Source organism: Prionailurus bengalensis, unplaced genomic scaffold, assembly GCF_016509475.1.
Source record: "Prionailurus bengalensis isolate Pbe53 unplaced genomic scaffold, Fcat_Pben_1.1_paternal_pri Un_scaffold_68, whole genome shotgun sequence".
NCBI classification, from domain to species: Eukaryota; Metazoa; Chordata; class Mammalia; order Carnivora; family Felidae; genus Prionailurus; species Prionailurus bengalensis.
In genome coordinates, this window is record NW_025091168.1 from 169095 (window position 1) to 193511 (window position 24417).

Sequence of the window (24417 nt, forward strand, 5' to 3'; positions counted from 1 at the left end):
ACCCCAGAAACCTCCTCTAGGCTTAAGTGAGAGCCCACCTGCTCTTATTTGACTTGGTGTCCTAACAAGCTAGGTCGTATTCTGTGGCCGCACAGCGTCAGATGCCATAGCGCATCTCAAATGCACACTACGTGGGGCGCCTGGGTGGTCAGTCGGTTGAGCATCCAACTTCGTTTGGCTCAGGTCATGACCTCGCACACAGCTCGTGAGTTTGAGCCCTGCGTTGAGCTCTGTGCTGACAGCTCAGAGCCTGGAGCTTGCTTCGGATTCTGTGTCTCCCTGTCTCTGTGCCCCTCCCCAGCTTGCACTCTGTCTCCCTCTCTCAAAAATAAATAAATATTAAAAAAAATTTTTTTTTAGATAAAATGCACATTCCGTGTAATATAATCTTGTATTTGGAAAAGGGGAAAACTTGTTTCCATAGGGTAAGTTAGAAAAAAAAAAAACTTGAAAACTATTTCTAGCTTGTGGGAATTACACATCTTTAAAGGACAAGGTGAAAGTTTTAATGTTTACTAAAAATTTTTTTCAATGTAAGACTTAAGATTTTGTTTAAATGACTAATTTAAAAAGAAGGGGAAGAAGTATACGTGAAAAACCACTGAGAAAATCTGACCTTGGGCTTGAGGTCAGGGTTTAAATTTCAGCTCTACCCCTTTGTCAACAGGTAACCTTATGGAAATTAGCTTAACTTCTTTGGGCTTTGGTTTCCTCAACTGCTAATAAAAGCATGTCATTCCTGAGTCGGCTCTGAGGGCTGAATGAGATCATCTGAGTGAAGCATTTCACATGGTGCTCCAAAAGCTCTCAGCAAAGATTCACAAACTCGTCATCTATAACTGCAGAATTCTTAAAACATGGACTCAGGGTGGCCCCCATACTATCTCATATGTAGTAAATGGCCAATTTGGCCTCCCATTGTTCATTCAAACGCTATTTACTACACATCTGCTCTGAGCCAGGCCCCTTTCTATGCTCTGGAGATACAGAAGTAGCCGGAGCACACATAAAAATTCAGATTATCGGAGCGCCTGGTTGGCTCACTCGGTTAAGTGTCCAACTTTGGCTCAGGTCATGATCTCACGGTTCATGAGTTCGAGCCCCACATCAGACTCTGTGCTGACAGCTTGGAGCCTGGGCCCTGCTTTGGATTCTGTCTCTCTCTCTCTCTCTCTCTCTCTCTCTCTCTGTGCCTCTTCCCCACTCATACTCTGTCTCCCCCTCTCTCTCTCTCAAAAATAAATAAAACATTAAAACACTTTTTTAAATTTCAGATTAAAATTAAACCACTATAGGTCATTTCTATTAAGTGTTCAGAGAATTACGTTAACGGACAGAAGAGTTGCAAGGGACGGGACATTTCATTTTGAAGACAGTTTGGAATGGGGATCTTGGGGCCAGAAGGAAAGTGGGAAGGGGGTGAAAGAGAAGAGTCCCCTAAAATGAGGTGTCTGGCGTTCAGACCGGCCACCTCCTGAACGCTGCCCCTGAATCCTACCGGGCTCTCTCCTGTGGTCAAAGCCATACTCACTTGATGCTGTGCAGCTTTCTCGTGACTCTCACGGGAAAGTCCACTTCACAATATTTACTTGGGAGAAGATCTCAATCCTGAGGAAAAACACGCAGTAAGCTTTAGAGTTATGTTTTCACTCCTACATTTACTGACCACCTTCATGTACCGAGCGAGTACTAGGCCCCGAGGAGCATCAGGGCACTTAAGGGTTTGACATCCAGGAACGATATGGGCAGAGATGTATTTTCCCGATGACTGTGGTCTCCGCGTGGGGAACGGATGGAAGACAGGAGTCAGGGGTTCACAGCTGTCCAGGGAAGAAGTCACGGGGAGCCTGAACTGGGGGAGCAGTGCCTGGGATGGAGGTGGGGGTATGTGGAGGCGCTGGGGGAGTAGGACCTGACAGAATTTTCCAAAAAGCAGATCGAGATGAATCAGAGAGGGTCAGGACACCAATGCTGACCAGCATTTGAGGGATAAAATGGAATAAAACAGCAAATATCCCGAAGCATCGCACACAGTGGGGATGAGTACTCTTTTGTGACACGTTTACTTTTTTCTGTGAGGGGAGGATACAGCGGGTGGTAAAGGGCAGGTGCTCTGGAGCAGGGGACGGGGGTTCGAATCCCAGCCCCACCGCCTGTCTGCTGCGAGGCCCCAAAGTCACTCCACTCCCTGGGCCAAGTTTCCCTCCTCTGCGAAGCAGAGACAGGGACAGCACCTCACGGGGTTGTGAGGAGTAATGAGGAAATAAGGACACACAAGGGACACTCAGAACAGGGCCTGCCTTAGTAGGTGCCACGTGTGTGCCTTTATCATTGACTGTCACGGGGACAGGGCGCCGAGGTGGCTCCGTCGGTTAAGTGTCTGACATTGGCTCAGGTCATGATCTCACGGCTCGTGAGTTTGAGCCCCACGTAGGGGCCAGGGCCCGCTTTGGATCTTCTGTCCCCTTCTCTCTCTGCCCTTCCCCCACCGGTTCTCTCTCTCAAGTTAAATAAATAAACTTAAAAACCTTATTGACAAGGGTACTTAGAATTAGGTCTTGGCCTGGGGTGTACATTTATCTTTACTGAGGGCTGCAGTAAAAAAGCGTGGCAGACGCGCGCGCACACACACACACACACACACACACACGACCCTGCTCCCCCTTCTGCATCCCCGGCCTGGTCTCCGCTTGGCCCCCTGGCCATGCTAGCACATTCTCTGTCACGTCCAACCAATCCCTCAGCCCCGATGCGTATTCACGAACGCATTCTCTCCTCCTCAGCTCGCCAACTGCACACACTGTAAGGACACCGCTGTCTGGACTCTCAGCGACACCCTGCGTGTTGCCTGCAGCAGCTCCCGATGCCCCTGAGGCTTGGGGAAAGAAACAAGGCGCTCCACAACCTGGTGACCTGCCCGGCGCCCCCCCAAAGCGCTCTTCTAACGCCTCCGTATCCACCTGTACTTACATTCCACAAGTACAGAGCCGCTTACTTAAAGTGGAAAGAAAGACCAAGAAAAAGACAATGGTTGGTGCCCAGAACCCGGTGGTGGGCCTCACAGGTGTGGGCCGGGATTAAGGAAGAGCTGGGGTGAGGATGACACCCCTCTTTCTGACTTGAGCAACTGCGCAAAACACCATTTACGTGCACACTAACGAGCGATGGACAGCAGGGACAGAGAGGGAGCGGCCCCCCAAGACAGCATGTTGGCGGGGGAGGGGGGGCTGCAATCACCAGCAAGCATTTTCCAGTAGGAGGTGACCTTAAGGGCAAGTGTCAGAACTGTGAGAGCCAGCTACCCCTCAGCCCTTGGAAAATCTCAGGGGATCTGGTCTGGGGGACAAAGGGGGAGGGAGGAAGGGGGAGACAGGAAGACAGAGACAAAGACAGTCTCCTGACCCATCAGAAGAGACACGCTCACCGATCTCAACCGTTCTCTCTCGGTGCTGCCGCGCTCCCCTGCCCGTGTGTAGGGCAGGGCCGGGTAAAAAGCTGTCCGAAGATATTTGGAGGAAACGTTTAGAGCATACCAGAAGATGACTTTTGCTAGGAAATTCCAGAACACCCTCTGAGGATTTCGCTCACACGATATGAAGTTAAGGACACGCTAAAATTCGAGAAGGCCTGGAGAACAAAAGCAAATGAAGGACAGCATACGATCCTATAGCTCGTCTAGGACTTCTGACTTTCTAAACAGCTTGCCCACTCATCAGCTACTTGCCCTCTTAAGAATGCCGATTAAGGGGTCACCATGGAGGGAAAGCTTCCAAAAGGCACACCTGGAGCTTTTAAGGAACAGACATCTTCTTTCTTGCCTTTGGGAAAGGGGCAACAAATGGCTGTGGGACATGAGGCTTCAACTTTGTATTCTGGCATTCCCTGAGCCCTTCCGACACTCCACTCGCCAGTAGCTCGCACGTCACAGGAGGCATGGAAGGCAACCAGGACCGTGGATAGCTACCGGAGGGCAGCCGGGGACAACCGTGACGAAGAGTATCCCGTAGGCTCAAAGGAGATCCAACGTGGCCGACCGCTGCACAGGCTGCCATATTGAGACTGACCCCCTGCGTCCTTGATCCTCTGGCCGTGTGGAAATAGGATTCAAGAGACACCAAGAAGCTGAGGTCCCTTAAAGGGTGTCACTCACCCTTTATTCTTTGTCTGGGGTTGTCCTGGCTTTCCTGCACCCTACTCTCACCCGCTGCTTGAAGGTGGGAGCCTTCAACTTGTCCCAATGGTCTTGGGGCCTGACGTCATACAGAACGAGCTCACGCACAGCGGCAGCCAAAAGCCTGTGACCCACAGCCAAGCCTCTGCTGGTGCAGCCAGGGGACCCTCCCAGGTGGAAGGTGCCCGAGACAACAAGACTAGCCGACGAGATTTCCCCTCCTCTTTTACAGAAGCACACAGAGCTCAAAAACAGGGATCAGCGAACGTGCTGTCAACAGCCATACTCTAGCCTTTGCAGGCCAGACGGTCTCTGCTGTGACTTCTCCACTCTGCCGCCGTAGGGCTAAAGCAGCCGTAGGGAAGATGGAAGGAACTGGGAGTTGGCTGTGTCGCAGTAAAACTTTATTTACCAACATAGGTGGCAGCCTAAGTTTGGCCCGTTCAGCTCCTGCTCCAAAGAGCAAACGAGCATCATTTTTCTAAAAAGAAACTCAGATTTTTTTAAAACCCTTTCGACTAATGTCATTATCAAAACGAAAAAACTCCACCAAATTTTTCAGAGCCTGCACTATTCTCCTTCCTCGCTCCTCACAGATAACCTTTTTCTTGGAAGGGCCACATGAGCTCCAGTGTACCTTGCTCAGAAATAAAAATCTCAGATTTAGTAACGATTAACCCACCTACACGGCGGGGGGAGAAACCAAACCACGGGACCACGTTGAAAAGGGTGTCAAGCCCAAAGGAGGAGTTTCTCCCGTGGCTTCTGTTCACACTGCACACATTCTGCCACTGCATTCTCTTCCAGGTCCTTCCACCACACCGTGGTCTCTGAGGCCCAGAGGCACCGCCGACCTATAGCAAAGAGTCCCCCCCACCCCCCGAGCAGCCGCAGGGCTCTCTGGAGAGAACAAGGAGGGAATCTGGACGTGGACGAACTGCAGTCCGTCGTTTGTTCCATGCTCCAGTGCCACTGGCTGTCCGACCTGGGGACGGCACAAGCTCTCGGAGCCCGCCTTGCCCCATCTGGGTAACCCCCCCCCCCCCACCTGCAGAGCTCTCATGTTCATTCCCGAGGTCATGGATGTGCACGCACTTCAGAAACGTTAGCTATCTTATCCTGAATGAAGAATGCAGAGGCAACCGGTTAACACTAAGGCTGTGCTGAGGCCACTGATTTCTCGCCTCAGTGAGAGAGAGGCTGGGGGCACCGATGACCAAAGACCTCATCGGGTGAGCTGATGAGGGACAAAATACACACTCAGGTCGCATTAGGCCCACACACTCTAGTTTATCTTGGTGTACTTCTGCAAGAATCTGGGGAAATGCACGTACCCACGACTGCCACATGACCGACCTGACAGAAGAACCAAGAGAGATCTGTACAAACCTACAAAAAAGAAAACGCAATCAGTGAGATCGTTGTAGAGAAAAGGTTTGGTGCTACAATTCCAGCCCGGAATCAAAGACCAGGCCTGTGGTCCTGATTCTGCCACTGACTGGACCCATTTCCTCTTCTGTGAGGGAGTGTAATGATACCTGCCCTTGAACCCTAACGAAGGAGGTGAGGGACCAAATCAGAGAATGGAGGGGCACCTGGATGGCTCAGGCAGTTGGGCTCTGACTCTGGATTTCGGCTTGGGTCACGGTCTCGTGCTCCGTGGGATAGGCCCCGCATCTAAGCCCCACTTAGGATTCTCTCTCTCTCTCTCTCTCTCTCTCTCTCTCTCTCTCCAAATGAATAAATAAACTTAAAAGGGCTCTGTGTCATGCTACCATCACCCAGCCTTGCAAATCTCCAAGCTATACTGAAGACACCGTCACGACGACAGTAAAGTCTTTTGTTGTCGTCAAAACGGCAAATGCACGGGCCCCTGGTCTCAGCTACTCCACTGGCAGGGCTCTTGCACACACGCAGAGAATGTATACAAGGATTCTGATCCAAAGCCCTGTTTGTAACAGCAGGAGCTCAGAAGCAAGGCACATATCTAGGGCCCTGGTGACATCACGTACGTGGCTGACAGTGGTGGCACAGCAGGTGCAAGCAGATGGGGACAGGGACGCGAGACAGGCAGTCACCGCATTCCTTTTGAATAGATTTCTAGCATTTAAAAAAATGTTTATTGACTTATTTGGAGAGAGAGATGGGGGAAGGGCAGAGAGAGAGGGAGAGTGAGAGAGTGAGAGAATCCCAAGCAGCCTCTGTGCCGTCAGCACAGAGCCCAACGCGGGGCCTGAACCCACAAACCGAGAGATCGTGACCTGAACCGCAGTCAAGGGTCGGGTGCTCAACCGACAGAGTCACCAAGGCGCCCCTGACATTTTTGAACCCGGTGGGAACCTTCCCAAAAGTAAACAATTGGGGAAACAAGGGGGCGGTATTTTTTAATTTACCTTGAGTCTCCAGAAGCTGGTACCCATCCCAGCCCCAAGATTTAGAATCTGACAGGGACATTCTGTCTTCCGTAGAAATGCCTTTATCAGCTGACTGACGCCATGGACGCGAGCAACGTATCCTGAGAGAGAGACAGAGACAAGCCATGACTCGGTGATGATGGAAATAAGCCTTGCCAAGTTCACCACACCAGGAGGACAAAAGGCAACCCTTCTGCCCTTCTTCAGGGGTCGCGGTTTAGGTTATCCATAGACCTTATGGGAGAAGTAACGACTTTAAAATTCTCTTCCTTTTTTTTTTTTTTAAAGCCATTTGAACCAAAAGAAGCACAATCTATCTAATGGTTGGATCAACTACCTTAAGGAAAACGCAACGCCCCCTAATTCCACATATGAAAGAAAAATATTTTACATCAAAACATGGGATCTAAATGTCCCTCTTAGAAATGTGTCTTTTCGTGGCTAAGTGAGAGCTACTCAGAATTCGGCTGAAACTCAAAATTGGGAGACCGTCTGGAAAGTATTCTGGGGTCAGGAAATGGGGCAGATAAATGTCAAAGCAAAGACAGCCATATTTCTTACCGTGCTCCCTTCGTGTCCATCCTGTGCGGGTTAGAGCCTCGATGTTTGTAAAACATCACAGGCGGGGTTGGGCGGGGGGCGGTGCACAGGCAAATGGTGCCTAATAAACTGACTTGTGAAGCTCTGGCGTGGGAAGCTGGAACCGAGGAGACAAGAAATAAAAGAGGGTGAAAGGAAGATGAAATTGATCTGTGTTCTAAAGCCCTTCTGCTTACAGTATTACTATTTTAAGAACAAAATGTGAGTGGCATTTAGACACTTACTGCAATTTGACATAGGGATTTCGTGTCTATGGATTCTACTAGTAAATAATTTGAGCTTGTCTTTTTACATGTCTCTTTTGGGGCGCCTGGGTGGCTCAGTCGGTTAAGCGTTCGACTTCGACTCAGGTCATGATCTCACAGTCTGTGAGTTCGAGCCCCCTGTCGGGCTCTGTGCTGACAGCTCAGAGCATGAAGCCTGTTTCAGATTCTGTGTCTCCCTCTCTCTCTGACCCTCCCCTGTTCATGCTCTGTCTCTCTCTGTGTCTCAAAAATAAATAAACGTTACATGTCTCTTCCATTTTACTTTTCTAGTAAATCCTTTTTACCGTGGGTTACAGAGTATCACCCACAACGGACTGGACATTGGAAAAATTTTAAAAATGCTCCCCACACGCTGTTTGGGAAGCACTCTCCTACTATGGGGCCCTAGTCTAGCGATGCCAACCCAGGGAGAGGAAGAAGGAAGGCCGGAGGGCTGACCTGCTGCCCAGGGCCCCCAGCACCCAGGGCACCATGGTGGGGCCCTGCCTCTGCAGCATTTGTTAGGAAAGTGTCCTCAAGAGTGTGGGAGGGAGGCTTAAGGCCTCTTAGCCAGGCCTCGTCCAATCTTACTGATGCCTAGTTTCACCCTCAGCTCAAAGTAAGTACCATGTCCTTATTCTCAGGAAGCACCACTTTAAAATTTCTTCGCATTTCTCATTGAAACTACCCATAGGATCCGTCTTTAGGGCCAAGATGCCCTGCACCCACAAGAACTATGGTCATTTGGCCAATTTCTCAATCTGGCTGAGACTAAGTCACCCTCCTGCCTCAAATCCTTTCACTGCCTTGATAGAAATGACTTGTACAGCCTAACACGGTTACTATCACTTTGACAAGGCCAAAAAAAGTCATTCCTTCCATGAACAGACAGTTCACAGTAAAAGACATATAAATGGCTCTTCAACATATAAAAATGATCTTGGGGCACCTGGGTGGCTCAGTGGGCTAAGCAAGTGTCCGAATCCTGATTTCAGCTCAGGTCATGATCTCACGGTTCAAGGGTTTGAGCCCCACATCGGGCTCTGTGCTGACAGCATGGAGCCTGCTTGAGATTCTCTCTCTTTCTCCCTCTCTCTCTCTGTCCCTCCCTGCTTGCAAGCAAGTGAACTCTCGCTCGCTCGCTCTCTCTCAAAATAAACATTTAAAACAGATATTAAAAAAATAATCATAATGATCTTCAACTTCACCCCAAAATAAGAGGAATCTAAAATAAAATTACTGTAAGACACCATGTTTCATGGATCAGATTAACCCAGATGAAAAGTTTCATAATGCACTGTGTTGGTGAGGATGTTGGGAAGTAAGCACTTTCATATACTACCGGAGAGAAGGAACGCTGGAACTCTCATGTTAAGAACGAATCCCTCTGTTACACTGCTGGCTTTGCAATGGAGAAGGGGCCATCTTCCATGGAATGTAGGTGGTTTCTAGAAGGTAGACAAGAAAAGGAAATAGACTCTCCCCTATGGCCTCCAAAAGAAACGGCCCTGATGACACTTTGATGTTAGCCTAGTGAGACCCATGTTTGACTTCTGACCTTCAGAACTGTAAGATAATAAATTTGTATTGTGTAAAAAAAAGAAAAACGAATGAATCCCTAAAACCCCAGGCCTCTCTGCTGATGAGGGAATAGTGAGAAGGGAGGGGGTCACTTGCCTCTGTTAATTTCGGGGGCCTTCCTCTCCTCAGACAGTCTTACCAAATGCTGGATGTAAGGGTCATGCCAGTAGCCAATGCTCACTGCAAACCTGGAAGGGATAAAAAGGAGGCAGGTGAGTAGACGTCAGTGGATTCAGGTTCTCGGGAACCAGGTCAAGGAGGAAAACCATCTACTTCACAAGGCCAACACACTCCCGTTTAGCACTCCGTTACACATGTAAACAGACTCAGCCATCCGCCGAGGTGCTCACTTACACTCCTCTCACCCTTCCCACGGCGGCCATGTGTCACCTCTCTTTATTCTGACTGCTAATTCCTCTCCCAGGACCCTGGAGAGCATATAACCTCACCTCGTCCCTCACCCAGAAGACGTGCAACCGTTCATTCACTCGGCAAACTCGCTGGCCAGAACTATTCAGACAACCCTACTCAACCAGAAGTTCTGGGTCCACAGGAAAGATCTAGAATTGTTTTGTCAAACTCGCTAATGACTCCCTAAGTATTTCCCCCAGCTCTGTCATTTCACGTCCCTTAAGGAGTAAAAGGGAAAACCAGGAACAAACAAACAGAACAGCTACAACCTAGAAAATTTTGCCATTGTAGCTTACCCTCTCTGGCATGCACTACAACCTGGAAAATGCTACAGTAACCTAACCTCTCCCCAGGCCACACGCAGGGAATCAAAGCTCTAGTGTTCTAAGCCAGGGATCTGAAACCCCAATGACCACTTAAGGTCTTCTGGCAACCGTGAGTGGAACCAGCCTTAGGACAAGGACACGTAATGGGAGAAACCTGGATCCTTAAGGCCGAGCCCCTGTGGGCCTGCACCCCGCTCTACCTCTCCACAGACATTTTGAGAGTTTCCAAATGTCTTTATCGCTTAAACCAAACGGAGTCAGGCTTCTGTTACCTGCTACACCCTGAAGCATCCTAAGCGATATCCTGAGTGTATGAGCTCATTTCCAGTGTTTCTTGATGAACAAGCGGAGAGGGGAAGGGGTGAGTGACTGTTACCCAGCTAGAGTCTGAGCTCCCAGAGGCAGATATGATACCTTCTCTTTACGTCCACTGACAAGGCTTACCGCTGCCTTGACTGTGGTCGGTGCTAATCCTGTACAAACCTATCCCCCCCAGTCTCTCTCATGTCCACGTTCACACATCACACACACACACACACACACACACACACACACACACACACACACACACACACACACATAAGGAAGCACATACTTTTGGCTTCTCGAGGCAGCAAGTCAGCACGGAAATGCACAAAGTACTCATTAAGGGACACGATTCGCTACGGGCCCAGACTGTCCAAGTTTTCCAAGGGTGAACAGGCTCAGCTGTCTAAAACGGTGCTTTTCAAACGATGAATTATGACCCATCCGTATAATAAAATCAGTGTAGTAGTTTGCAAGTCTTCATCTGTGAAAATGCAGTCGAATAGAGTGAAATAGACAATATCAGTATGCATTCCACACTGTAAGAGTTAAGACGGTTTTGTGAAGCTTTTGTTGAAGTGGGTGTTTGGGGTAAAATGCAATGAAAAGTCTGTTCTCCGAACAACCAAAATCGACTCTGAAACACAGAGAACAAGGTGGTGGTTGCCAGAGGGGGCGGGGGGATGGACAAAATAGGCAAGGAGGGCTTAAGAGGTACAAACTTCCAGTCCTATAAGTAACGCACAAAGATGAAAAGTGGAATATAGGGAATCCAGTCGATAATACTGTTATAACAGTACGGTGACAGATGTGAGGACACCTAACCGTGGTGAGTGCTGAGTGATATGTAGATTTGTCAAATCACTCTGTTGCACGCCTGAAATTAATGTCACATTGTATGTCGACTATACTTCAATAAGTAAAAAAAGAGAGAAGATGCTGTTCTCACTGTTGGCGGATTTGAGGAGCCCCGGCCTCAAAGGAATCACCTAGTGCCATCTAGTGGTAAAGGCCGTATCTGCAGTCCAAGAACCACAGACTAGTGATGCGAACATCAAACATGGACCTAAGGGTTGGAGGCGGCCTTGGAACTGACCTGGTCAACCCTGACATCCGATGCCAGAATCCTTCAACAACACCAAGCCACTGCCTGACTATGCACCACAAAGAAGGCACTCACTCCAATGCCCAGCAGCCCTACCTGCCGAAAAGCTGATCGAGTCGCCCCCCTCCGCAAGCTCTGCGTTGGACTTACTACCGCCCTCCTCTGGATGACAAGGAGCGGTTTCCCCTCCTCTCAACCGTATTCTCCGTCAAGTTAATACTATTGATTCCGTCAAGCCATCTTTGGTGAGGGTCTGCTAAGTGCCAGCCATTGGGGATACGGTAGTGAACCAGACACAAAGAGAAGGAAGGGCTTGTGACAGATGAAGGACAACAGCATGGAGGACGGATGGACCTACGTTAGAGAATGTGAGAGGGAAAGCCTCTCTGAAAAGGGAATGGGCTGAGTTGGGTCCTTACACAACTGGAGAAAGCTGTGCAAAAGGCGTTCTAGACAGGAGGAAGAGCAGACAGAAATGCTCTGGACAGGAACCGCCTTGGAATGTTCCAGTCACAAAGTCGGTAGGGAGGCTGGAGAACAGCGGAGAAACAGGAGAAACTAGAGAGGCGGGTGGTGGGAGCCAGGGAGAGACCTCTGCAGCCACGTGCAGCGGCCCCAAACCACGGCGAGGTGCACAAACGTAACAGGTGGGGACAGAACACAAACGTATCCGGTCACGAGTCCTTACGACTCCCGCTTCCTAATGTTTCCAACACGCGTCTCCTTCTGGTCTCCAGATCTAGAAGACTGCCCGTGGTTTCTGGGAGGAAAAGGATGTCACTGATCTGCCCTTCAGAGTGGCTAACATGAGAAGATTTACAGAGCACTGCTAAGAAGAGTAAGGGTCAAAGAACTAGCGGGCACTGCTGATGGGGAGTTCCAAAGGGAGATGGGCAACCTGGTTCAGAGCTTAGAATTCTGTCACCCCTGGGAGCCCAGCTGAACATGGTGGATCCACACAAGGAAACGCTAACCGGTCATCTCAGACATGAACTACAAGGATCAGACATGCCAAGATGTTCAAGACACCGTGAAGGGAAAAATGTTAGGCCAAAAACCTATGTAGCCAACGTGCCCGTGAACACGTGTATGTGCGTATCTACAGACGAGTACTAGGGAACTGGCGATTTCTGGTGTGTGTGTGTGTGTGTGTGTGTGTGTGTGTGTGTGTGTGTGTGTTTTAATTTATCTCTATGTTTTAAACTTTTTCTCCATGAACTATATGCCATGTTTCATCTAAGACATTATCAATTATAAGACTGAAAAAAGAAAGAAGAAACACTGCCAGTTAGTTAGCTTAATGTTTTTCTTATTGCTTACAATTTTAATTTTGTGCTTGTTGGAAAAAGCCCGTTTACTTGTTTGTTTAATTAGTTTTCAAGTAGGCTCTGTGTGCAACGTGGGGCCTGAACTCACAACCACATCCAGAGTTGCACGCTCTGTCGACTGAGCCGCCAGACGCTCCGGCAAAAGCCCTTTTGTGCTTATTTAAACGGATTGAAAGGGAATGGATGAATGCAATAAGAGGGTTAAGGCTTCCCTTTTGGGGTATCTGTGAGTTTCCACACAATATGGACCTTCGGGCCGCCAAGGGCATTGGCAAGGCTGCATCCCCAAGAGATCACCGTCATCCTCTCCAAGATTTCCTTCCACGCTACCGACCCTCCGGTGCAGGTTTTGTTACTGAGCCTTTCTCGATCTCATCAGGAGGGATCAATGGATGGTTCTCCAACAGCATCAGGATTTGTGCTCCTTCTGCAAATGGCCCTTAAAAGGCACGTGGCCAGAAGCACCCAAGAGCTGACGCTGTAGTCCTCTGGCCATGCCGCAAGCAACAATGACCACATCCACTTGCACAGGTAATGACAACTCTAACACGACTTGGCGGTGACCGCGGGACACATCGAGAATAAATCACAGCTGATGGCAAAGACGGAAGAACGTGTGTCACAGCATGGATCAAATACAGTATTGCCTTCACCACATGAGCAACAGTAAGCTTACATATCATAAGCAAACATAAGAGGCAAATATTAAGCGATGAAAAGTACCTGTGACATCACAGAGTAACATCCTTAAAACATAAAGAACTTACAAATCAGTAAGGAAAAAATTCCTAATATCCCAGAAGAAAGGCCAAAAATGGGCAGTTCACCGAAGAGCCAAGTGATCACTGAATATACAAAATAAAGAAACCCAAAAATGCAAAATGAAAGCAGAAACAGCAAGCAGTAAATCTGCTATCAAATCAGCCACAAAACCGTTTAATAGAACCCGGCTTTGGTGAGGATGAGAAAGAGGGCACCTGAGCCGCCAGAACTGTAAACTGTCACTGCCATGCCACGAGGCACTTCGGCTGCTGGTACTCAAAGCTGAAGAGTTCTATTTACGCGATGACCAAGCAATCCCACTTCTAGGATTTTACCCTAAGGAAATAGTCAAGAATGAACACAAAAAGGTTTCGGTAAGAACACTGAACCTGGGGTTACGCTATCAGGTGAACAAAGCAAGCTACAGAATTCTATGTACAGAATGTTCCCAATTCTGTTAGATGAATGCGTACATTCACGTACACGTGAATATACATACGTGTACAGTATACATATCGAGACTTCCCAGAGTAGGCACCAAAAGGTGAACAGTGGTCGCCTCTACACTGACGCTGTGCACCTAGTGCTGCTGTCTGTCTGTCTGTCCCCACCACAGTCCTCTGTTGCCCAAACCCAGAAAATAGCCCCTCTCTTTGTGTATCCTGACTTTGTTTAAAACCCAAAGCATCAAAAATCTCAGATTTGGGAAGACCTATTTCGCAGTCTTCGGTCAATCCCTATTGCTTTTGAAATTTTCATGACATTCACATACCACCTGTTCAGTGTAACATTTCTTTAAATCAACTCGCTTTTTTTTAGTACTCGGGTCTGACGTGCTATCTGGGATTTTCTTCTAACACACGCTATAATAAATACCTAACTATTAAAATTTCAAACATCTGTGTGCCACCTAGTCATTTCACATTCCTTCCGTGGGAAACACTGATCTGGGCCAACCGCCTACTCACTCGAGAGCATTTACTGACTCTGCCCTATAGGCATGAGTACCACCTGCAACAGGAAGGGGGTGACATGCTCTCCGCCAGGGATTTCTTCACCTGAAGGAAAGGGCAGGGGCCCTCCGCGCTCTCCCAGCCAGTGAGGATCAAGGCCAGGTTCATTTTACTTCTATCCACACTCCTGAGAGCTGACTACAATGCCAGGCATCATTCCAGATGCTTGACCGATAGGAACGGAACGCCTACAACCCTCATAATGACCCCCTGCGGAAGGCACTGCTTTACAGACTGAGGTGAAGGTCGGTCCCTCAAGCTGCGGAACCTTGTAGAAAACTTCATTCTATTGCTTTTCAAACCTATTTCCCCACCTGGATTTGGATCCCTCCCCCGACACTTCAGTTGCTTAAATGATATCTGTGTGTGCGTGTGTGTGTATATACGTGTACACACACACACACACATATTTATACATTAAACACATATATGTAACGTATGCACACATACACATACATACAACGTACTTAAATGCAATTGCAAAAATCAATCCGATACTCTTAGCATCAATTTTTAAGTTTGAAATCTGAACTACATACTGCATACTAGCCTAAGATACTGCTCTACCTCTTATTGTTAATGTTATTGTTCTTTTTTTTAGTCTCATTTTTTTTTTTGTTTCTATTTCTTGGTAGTTTTATTCTTGGTTATACATGGAAGGCAGGAAGCAAAGTCTTAAGGGCAACAGACTTTGTACCTAAACAGACTTTCAGTTTGTTTCCTTTCTTGTGAGCTCTGTTGCTTTCTTAAGTAGATCCGCAAGGCCTTAAGTGTTGAATCAGGTAAAAACAAAAGAAAACAAAACAAAACTGAGCCTCAGTTAACTCACACGCTATCGTTTCTTCCCAACAGAGGCTACTGGTATTGCCTTTTGGCTTCAGCTAACACCCAATGACTTTACAAGGATTAATAGGTTCTAAAATCTAGTGCCTTCAGTGTAAGTACTCATTGACTAGTGGGCAAGGCATTTATGAAAAAGGAACCAACATTCACAAGAGGGTGAGTTAAGTAGGAGAAGTCAATCAGAAAGTTCCCATGGTACAATGTCTCATATCTGACTTAAGCAAACAAAAAACCCAGTGAATACAGAATATAGTAACAGGATGTCATGGGCCTGAATAATGCTGAAGTTCTTTTGGAAAAAATAAAACACTTAAGCACATGTAGTCTGAATATTTTCTCCCAGTCTGTCTTGCCCGTTCATTTTCTCAGTGCATCCATTTTTCCTTTGTAATTAGTACTTTTTTTGGTTCTGTATCCAAAACATTTGCCTACCTCAAGGTTGTCAACATATGCTCTCATGGTTTCATCTAAAAGATTTATGGTTCTAGCTTTTATATTTCGGTTTACGATCCATCCCAAATTAATGTGTACAGAACGAGGTAGGGGCTAAGGTCCATTTTGTTTCCACTTGAATTTCCACTTTACCCAGAATTAGTCATTAAAAAGACGTCCCTTTCGCCCACTGAATTGGCTTGACAATCTAGGTGAAGATCAACCAACAGTACTTGTGTTTGGTCTATTTCTTGGGACTCTTTATTCTGTGTCACTGATCTATCTCTATGCCAAAGACTTTGATTGCTGTGGCTTTACTGCAAGTCTTCAAATTACGCGGTATTAAGCAGTTTAAGTTCTTCAACTCTGCTCTTCGTTTGAAGACTTTTTTGGCTATTCAAGACCCTTCACGTTTCCATATACATTTTCGAAACAATCTGTTAATTTCTTCTTCTAAAAAAAAAAAGATGGCTAGGATTTTGACGGTGATTGCACTGATTCCACGGATCAAGTCAGGGAGAACAGGAATCTCAAAACATCAAATCTTCCAATGCATGAACAAAGTGTGTCTCCCATTTATTTCAGTCTTCTTGAATTCCTCTCAACAATGTTTTACGGTTTTCTGTGTAAAGGTGTTTTGCGTCTTTCATTATAATCATTCCTACCCACTTTAGGTTTTTGGATGCTATTGGCAATGTTTTCAATTTGAATTTTCCTACCCATGTATGTATACGTACAATATATCTATCTGACAAAGAATTCCTATCCAGAATAGAGAATAAACTCCAATGAGTCCAAACCAAAAACCATTAACAACAAAAATGGGCAAAAGACTTGAACAGACAGTTCACGAAAGATGTAGGAATGTCCAATAAGCACACAAAAAGATGCCTAAGATCATTAGTCACCAGGGAAATGCAATTTAAACCCATAACGAGATGCTCTTTCACCCTCACAGACAATACAGAATGTTAACAAGGATGTTGAGCAACTGGAGTTTCAATATATTGCTGGTGGGAAGTGCAAAGCGATAAACCACTTTGGAAATTAGTCTAGCAGTTAAATATATACCCACCCTGTGACTAAGCAATTCTATTCCTAGACGTTTGTTTGAGAGAAATGGAAGACTTGTATAAGAACGTCCCTTGTAGCCTATTTGCAATGACCAAAAACTTCGATACAACTCAAACGTCCTATCATTGGAGAACGCACGAACAAATCATGGTGTATTCATACATGTATAGGAACAAACTACTTTACACTGACAAAGACTCTTTCCTTGACCAAACTCTAGCCAGGTTCCTCGAGCCCTCTTCTCAACTAGGCTTCAACCTTGACTTACTGTATAGAGACTCGAACAAACACTAATGAAGACTTTAACAGCTCAAGGCTCCACCCCTAGGATGATTCCGGTACCCCTTAGTGCCTGCCCGAGAAAACTCAAGGCTGCCAAAAGCATCCATTGTTTCTTCTAGCCAACACTGAAAGATCAGGTCTCTGTCTCCCAGTGAGCAAATCCAGGTGGTTTCACATGAACCAATACCTTGTCTGGCTTTTGTAATTTTTTACTTCTGATTTTATTCACCCCCAACTTTACTCCCTCATTCTCTCTTTAAAATCTCCTCTGGGGGCGCCTGGGTGGCGCAGTCGGTTAAGCGTCCGACTTCAGCCAGGTCACGATCTCGCGGTCCGTGAGTTCGAGCCCCGCGTCAGGCTCTGGGCTGATGGCTCGGAGCCTGGAGCCTGTTTCGGATTCTGTGTCTCCCTCTCTCTCTGCCCCTCCCCCGTTCATGCTCTGTCTCTCTCTGTCCCAAAAAAAAAAAAAAAAAAAAAAAAAAAAAAAAAAAAAAATCTCCTCTGTACAGGGGCGCCTGGGTGGCGCAGTCGGTTAGGCGTCCGACTTCAGCCAGGTCACGATCTCGCGGTCCGGGAGTTCGAGCCCCGCGTCGGGCTCTGGGCTGGTGGCTCGGAGCCTGGAGCCTGTTTCCGATTCTGTGTCTCCCTCTCTCTCTGCCCCTCCCCCGTTCATGCTCTGTCTCTCTCTGTCCCAAAAATAAATTTAAAAAAAAAAAAATCTCCTCTGTACAAATTGAAGTTGAATTTCATTCACTCTGGACTCTTTTCCTTATTGGAATAGTTAATTACTGATTAAACTCTGTCCTCACCACGTGAACTACTATCTGGCTTTATCTTTAAAACAATTTTTTTAATGTTTATTTATTTAGAGAGGCTGTGTGTGTGCGTGGATGCACACGCAGAGGAGGAGCAGGGGGTGGGGAAGACAGAGAGAGAGAGAGAGAGAGAGAGAGAGAGAGAGAGAGAATCCTAAGCAGGCTCTACACTGTCAATGCAGAGCCAGACATGGGGCTCAATCCCACAAACCGTGAGATCATGTCCTGAGCCGGAATCAAGAGTCAGATGCTCAAGTGACCAAGCCCCCCAGGTGCCCCTGGCTTTCCCTTTGATAACGCAAACAACATGGATGAATCTCAAGGAACACAGTTGAGTGAAAGAAGACAAAAGAATACATACTGTATGACCCCATTTCGATGACATTCGAAAACAGGCAAATCTAATCTACCACAGATTTCGAAACCAGAAGATGACTGGTGAGGGTAAGGAGACTATTTAGAAAGATGTAACAAGGGAAGTTTCTAGAGTTTCAGATATATTTTATATCTTGTTTTGGGCGGTGGTACACAGATACACCGTTGACTCTTGAACAACACAGGGGTTGGGGTGTCAACCTCCTGTGCAATCAAAACTTTGAATATAACTTTCGATTCCCCAAAAACTTCACTACAAATTGACTACTGTTGACCAGAAGTCTTAACAGTTGATTAACATGTATTTCGTACGTTAGATTTATTATATATTGTATTCTTTCAATAAAGTAGGCTAAAGAAAATATTAAGAGGGGCACCTGGGTGGCTCAGTTGGTTAAGTGTCTGACTTTAGCTCAGGGCACGATCTCATAGTTCATGGATTCGAGCCCCGCATCGGCATTCTGCGGTCCGTGTGGAACCCACTTTGGATCCTCTTTCTCCCTCTGTCTGCCTCTCCCTTGCTCGTGCACGCTCTCTCTCTCAAAAATAAATAAGCATTAAAAAGAAAGAAAATATTAAGAAAATCAAAACGAAAATACGTTTAGAGTACTGTACTGCATTTATCGAAAAAACCACATATAAGTGCAGTTCAAACCCATGTTGTTCAAGAGTCAACCATATACACTTGTTAAGACTCATCAAACTGAACACTAAAGACCTGAGCATTTTATTTTATAAATCATCACCCTCTCACCCCTGCTCTCCCACCTCCATTTTCTTCCTTCCCCTCTCCCTCTGTCTCTTAAGAATACCTGGGGAAATTCTGAAGAACAAGAAAGATGAGCGATATAGCTGACCCTCCCAGTTCCCCATTCAATATCCACTTACCCCTTCCTCCTTACCCCCATTTTGTTTGAGGTATCTATCTGCCCCGTGAGAAATCCTCCCCTCCCACACTTTCTTGCAGCTAGGGGTGAGGTCACCTGCCCAATTCTGGCCAATGAGAAGTATGTAGAAGTCTACAGGGTGGGACTCCCTGAAAAGCTATTGCTTTCACGGACTCAAACACATGCTTTGGTTAGTATCGCTTTCTTTTCTTTCTTCCTGGAGCACAGCTGCTCAAATGAACTAAGGAGATTGTGCTAGTCCCTGATACAACCCTGTTTTACCCCAAGCTAGAGGAGCTCTTGGCAAGTCACGACTAACACTTCGCAAGTGAAAATGTTTAGGCATCGAAATGAAAAAAGCAATTCCGCCTGGAAGTCAAGAATGATCTACGCATTGCTGTGCTAAAGTATACATAAGAATTTAGTATGTAAGTGATATTTCAAATCAATGGAGGATACAGACCATCAACGGACAGTGTAGGAACAAAAACTGCTAACTTATAACATACAAAATTATAAAGATAGATGAATGCTCTAAGCAATAGAAGCCAAAACCATACAAGTGCTTTTCTTTTGAAAAGGCAGTGAATGAAAATGGTCTCATAACACGTTACCCAAAAGCCCCAAGCCATAAAGTTAGACTGTCAGATTTGGCACCATAAAGAGTCAGAATTTCTGCATCATGAAATGTACGGTACAAGCCAAACTTAAAGACAAGCAACAGTTTGAGAGAAAATAATGGAACACATACGTAGGCAAAGGACTACTACCATACATATGACAAGTTCTTACAGACCAATAAAAACATAAATGAAACAAAAAACCAAAAACCCAGTTAGGAAAATATAAGGAGAAAGGCGTCATGTAAAAAAATATCAGAGATAGTGAAGAACTAAAAATGCTCAGTCTTAGGACACCAGGGTGGCTCAGGCGGTTGAACGTCTGGCTTCGCCTCAGGTCATGATCTCACAGTTTGTGAGTTCCAGCCCCGCGTCAGGCTCTGTGCCAATAGCACAGAGCCTGCTTCGGATCCTCTCTCTCCCTCTCTCTGCCCCATCCCCGCTTGCTCTCTCTCTCTCTCTCACTCTCTCAAAAATAAACATAAAATTTTTTTAAATAAAAATACTCAGTCTTACTAGTGAGTATACTAAAAAAGTTTTTTAAATAAAATAAAACATTTTAAGAGGTATTATCCACCTGCCAGCTGACAAACAATTTAAGAGACTGAGAATACTCTGTGTTTAGCATCTCTTTTCCCATGAGAACAGAAACGGACACAACCTCTTTCGAGGACCACTTTGCAAAGGCTTCTCCCCTGAAATCCATCTCACTGGAAACCTGAAACGCACATGCAAAGATGTTTATCGCAGCCCCGTTTTAAGAGCAAAATCAGAGCTACCCAAATAATGAACAGAAGAACAGTCCCATAAACTAAAACCACATTGTAGAATACTGTTCAGCCATTACAACAACAACACAAAAAGGAGACAAAAAATTATATGTACAGTATATTCAAATTAGACTAATGAGTTGGGGAAAAGCACTCACTTTGGCCCTTTAACAAATTAACCATTAAGGGGCACCTGGCTGGCTCAAAGAGTAGGTGATCTTGACCTCAGGGTTGTGAGTTTGAGCTCCACGTCGGGTGTAGAGACTACTTAAAAACAAAATCTTGGGGGTGCGGGGGGGGGGGAATCTGGGTGGCTCAGTCAGTTAAGCATCTGACTCTTGACATCAGCTCAGGTCATGATCTCACATTTTGTGAGATCAAGCCCCGCATGAGGCTCTGCACTGACAGAATGGAGCCCGTTTGGGATTCTTTCTTTCCCCCTCTCTCTCTGCCACCCTCCTCAACCCGGCGTGCACACACTCGCCCGCTCGCTCGCTCGCTCGCTCTCTCTCAAAATAAATAAGCGTTAAAAAAATAACAAAAAATAAATAAATAAAATCTTAGGGGCACATGAGTGGCTCCGTTGGTTAAGTGCCTGGCTCTTGACTTTGGCTCAGGTCATGATCTCATGGTTTGTGGGACCGAGCCCCACACTGGGCTCCACGTAGATGGCATGGAGCCTCTCTCACCCTCTCTCTCTCTGCTCCTCCACCTCCCCCCTCAAAAATAAATAAACATCAATAATAATAATAATGTTTAAAAAATTAAAAAATCTTAAAAACATAATCATTAAAAAAAATTAGTGTTCTAGATGTGAAATCATTGTTTTTCATAGATATTTTCCAAAATTTAATTTGTTCCTTTTTTGAAAACATGAGGAGAGGGTTGCAGAAAATCCACGATTTACGGGACCTTCCTGATGGGCAAGTTGGGCAGCTAATTATCCTCACCAGAATATTCCAATTCTAAAGTGACACATCTTCTCTGAGGATGGAAAGCAGCAGCCCCCACCTTCAAATATTCAGATCAATCTCTCAAGCGCTGCTCTCTGGGCACGGCTGCAAAGATGCAATCCGTGTGCTGGAAAGGCCTAGGCCCTTGGGAAAATGCCGCCTCTCCAGGGAGGTGATCCTGTGACCCACCTGCACCTCAAGGGGGACATTTTTGGATTCGGTTGAAATCAGATTAACTTGCGTAATTTTTACAACAGGATTTCAGTCTTACAGCCCCTGGCCTGGTTTCTAAAACAGACAGACCACTCAAATCCAGTGAAACAGAACAGCAGAATGTTGAGACCTCATCAGGAAGTGCAACCCTGAGCATCGGCATTCAGTTCCTCGTCACTTTGCCGCCTGAGAAATGGGTCTAGCGGGCACGTGGCTAAGGCCGACACGGTCATTCCCCGCACCTTTCTTCTCGCGGCGGGGAGACAAACGTTCAACACTACGCCTACGCCGCAGCCGGACTGACCACCGCCAAGGACACGCACAGAGAACACGGAAGGGGCTGGGCCTGGTGTGCAGGTGTCAGGAGCCTCCTGGTGGGAGCCGCATCTGAGATGAGCCACAGGGCTTGGCTTCTTTCGCTCACTGGCCTCACCCACATCCGATCTGTGAACACATCCCATCACCTCCTCCTTCAAAACGTACCCAGAATCTGGGCGATTCTCAGCCCTTCCAGTGCTCCCATCCTGACCCAAGACAGCAGCACCTCTGTCTTGGAATATTCCATCAGCCTATGAACTGATCTCCCTGCTTCCGTCCTTGCTCCCTACAGGCTGCTCTCAACAGAGAAGCTAGAGTGATCCCATTAAAACCCAAGTCAGGTCACCTCGTTCTTCGGTTCAAAATTCTCCATGGGACACCACCACAAGTCCCTAAGACCCCTTCAGCCCTCCTCCTTCTCCCTCATGCTGGCCTGGTCCTTCCTGGAACAAGTCAGGCCTGCTCCCTCCATGGGGCTTCCTACCCTGCCTGCTCTCTGCCTGGGACACCGTTTCCAGAGACATCCACAGGGCTCCCTCCCTCACCTCCTACAAGTCTGTCCCCACCATTGTCCTTCTCAGGGGGCCATCTCAGGGGAAACTCTAAGCTCTACTCAGAGATACCAGCCTAGAGGGCATCAAAAGGACAGAAAAAAAAAAAAAACCCAAACCCCTCAGGTCCTAAGGAAAAACACCCTGAGGACATAGCAGAAATAACTGACCAAGCAAGGTGGAAAGCAGAGATCAGGGGTCGAGAGAGGCCGCGCTGCTCACGCATAAGGCGGCGCGGCACCAGGGCGGAAACGCAGGGTGCCACCGCGGCGATGGTGACAGACATGGATGAGAAGAGGTGATCACTACAGACGAGGCGTTCGAGAAAACGAGTGCCCTGTGCGTAGCCTGGGTCCTCCACACGCACCGTGAAGCCGACTCGGCTGATGGCAAGAAGGTCGAGACAGACAGGAGGACTGTGGGCCAGGCACCCAAGACGTCCACGGATCAGGTGAATAACCAGGAGAAAACAGTATTGAGGAGGAAGAGAGGATGCTGCACGTGGGGACCATGGATCTCAAAAAAACGGGGGGTTGTGGGGGGGGTCAAAGAACAAGGACACAAATCTTGCACCCCGGATCCTGAAATCTCATACCCCGGGGTATGAGAAAACAGAGGCACCATCTGAGACTTCAAAAAAGGATATCAAAAGGACTTCCAAAGGACTTCAAAAAGGACTTCAAAAAAGGATATCCCCGGGGAAGGACCAGGGTCAAAGCAAAGAGAGGGAAGAGATGGCTAAGGAGAGGCTGAGGAAAGAGACGAGGCTGGCGATTAAGGAGTGGGAATTTCCCAGGACACAGGGAGGGTCTGGGGAGAGGGGGTCAGGGGTAAACAACAGAGGGAACTGCCTTGGGCGGGCAGCACAGGACGGAGAAGACAAGGAGAGGGGAGATGGGTAGTGGCGAGAGTTAGCGATCACAGTAAGCGCTGGAAAAATACCTGCGGAATCCCATGGAATTTTTAAGCATAAGCCCAGAATGTCCGCTCAGAAGAGTTCTCACTGTAGGACCGCAGGACTGAGAGCACAGGCCCATGCTGATGGTCACGGCACTGACGATGACAACTGGGACAGTGCTGATAATAACCACCAGTCTTCGACCCCTGCCACGTGCCAGGCACTGTGGGGAGCGCGCCACATTTAATCCCGCCGACAGCCGTCTGACACCGTTCACATCACCACTATCCCCGGGAGGGCTCTGAAAGGAAGGAGGGAACAACCTGCAAGGGAAGTAACAGAACCGCACGAGTCCTGGGAAGCTAACTGGCTCCTGTGTTAAATTAGGGCTGTTATGGCCGTAACCTGAGGCGGGGGGAACCAGCCTGATCCACAGGGATGACATATTCAGTAACTTCAACCAAACAGTGTTCGGAATGGAGGGAAATCAAAACCAGTAGTAACAATTTATTGAAGGCTTCACGCTGTGCCAGATCCGTGCTAACTGCCTCGTGTCTGCGATCTCATTGAATCCTCACATCCCGAAGGCGGGTTACCATTGTTATCCCCCCACTTCAAAACTCAGACGACAGACAGCCCACGGTTCACGCAAGGAATCCCTGTTTTTTTTTTTTTAATTTTTTTTTCAACGTTTATTTATTTTTGGGACAGAGAGAGACAGAGCATGAACGGGGGAGGGGCAGAGAGAGAGGGAGACACAGAATCGGAAACAGGCTCCAGGCTCTGAGCCATCAGCCCAGAGCCTGACGCGGGGCTCGAACTCCCGGACCGCAAGATCGTGACCTGGCTGAAGTCGGACGGTTAACCGACTGCGCCACCCAGGCGCCCCAAGGAATCCCTGTTTAATAACGTGATCTTTTGACAAGATTGAAGGGTTTAACACATTACGGTGAAGATATCACGGAACTTGAAGGAGAGAGACCTACAACGTGTCTTAAAACACTAACTTACGGATTCTCACAATCTTTTTGCGTGTTTTTTTCAGATGAGGGAAAGGCCAGTGCAAAAGAAGCTTCAATGAAATGCGCCCAGATGGGAAACATGCCCAGTCTTTATAGCCCAGG

The 24417-nt window shown here is 47.2% G+C and overlaps 1 pseudogene; it reads right to left on the reverse strand.

Annotated features, from left to right (window-relative positions):
* LOC122478463 overlaps window positions 1-24417 on the reverse strand; it is a 38017-nt pseudogene that overhangs the window by 12051 nt on the left and 1549 nt on the right.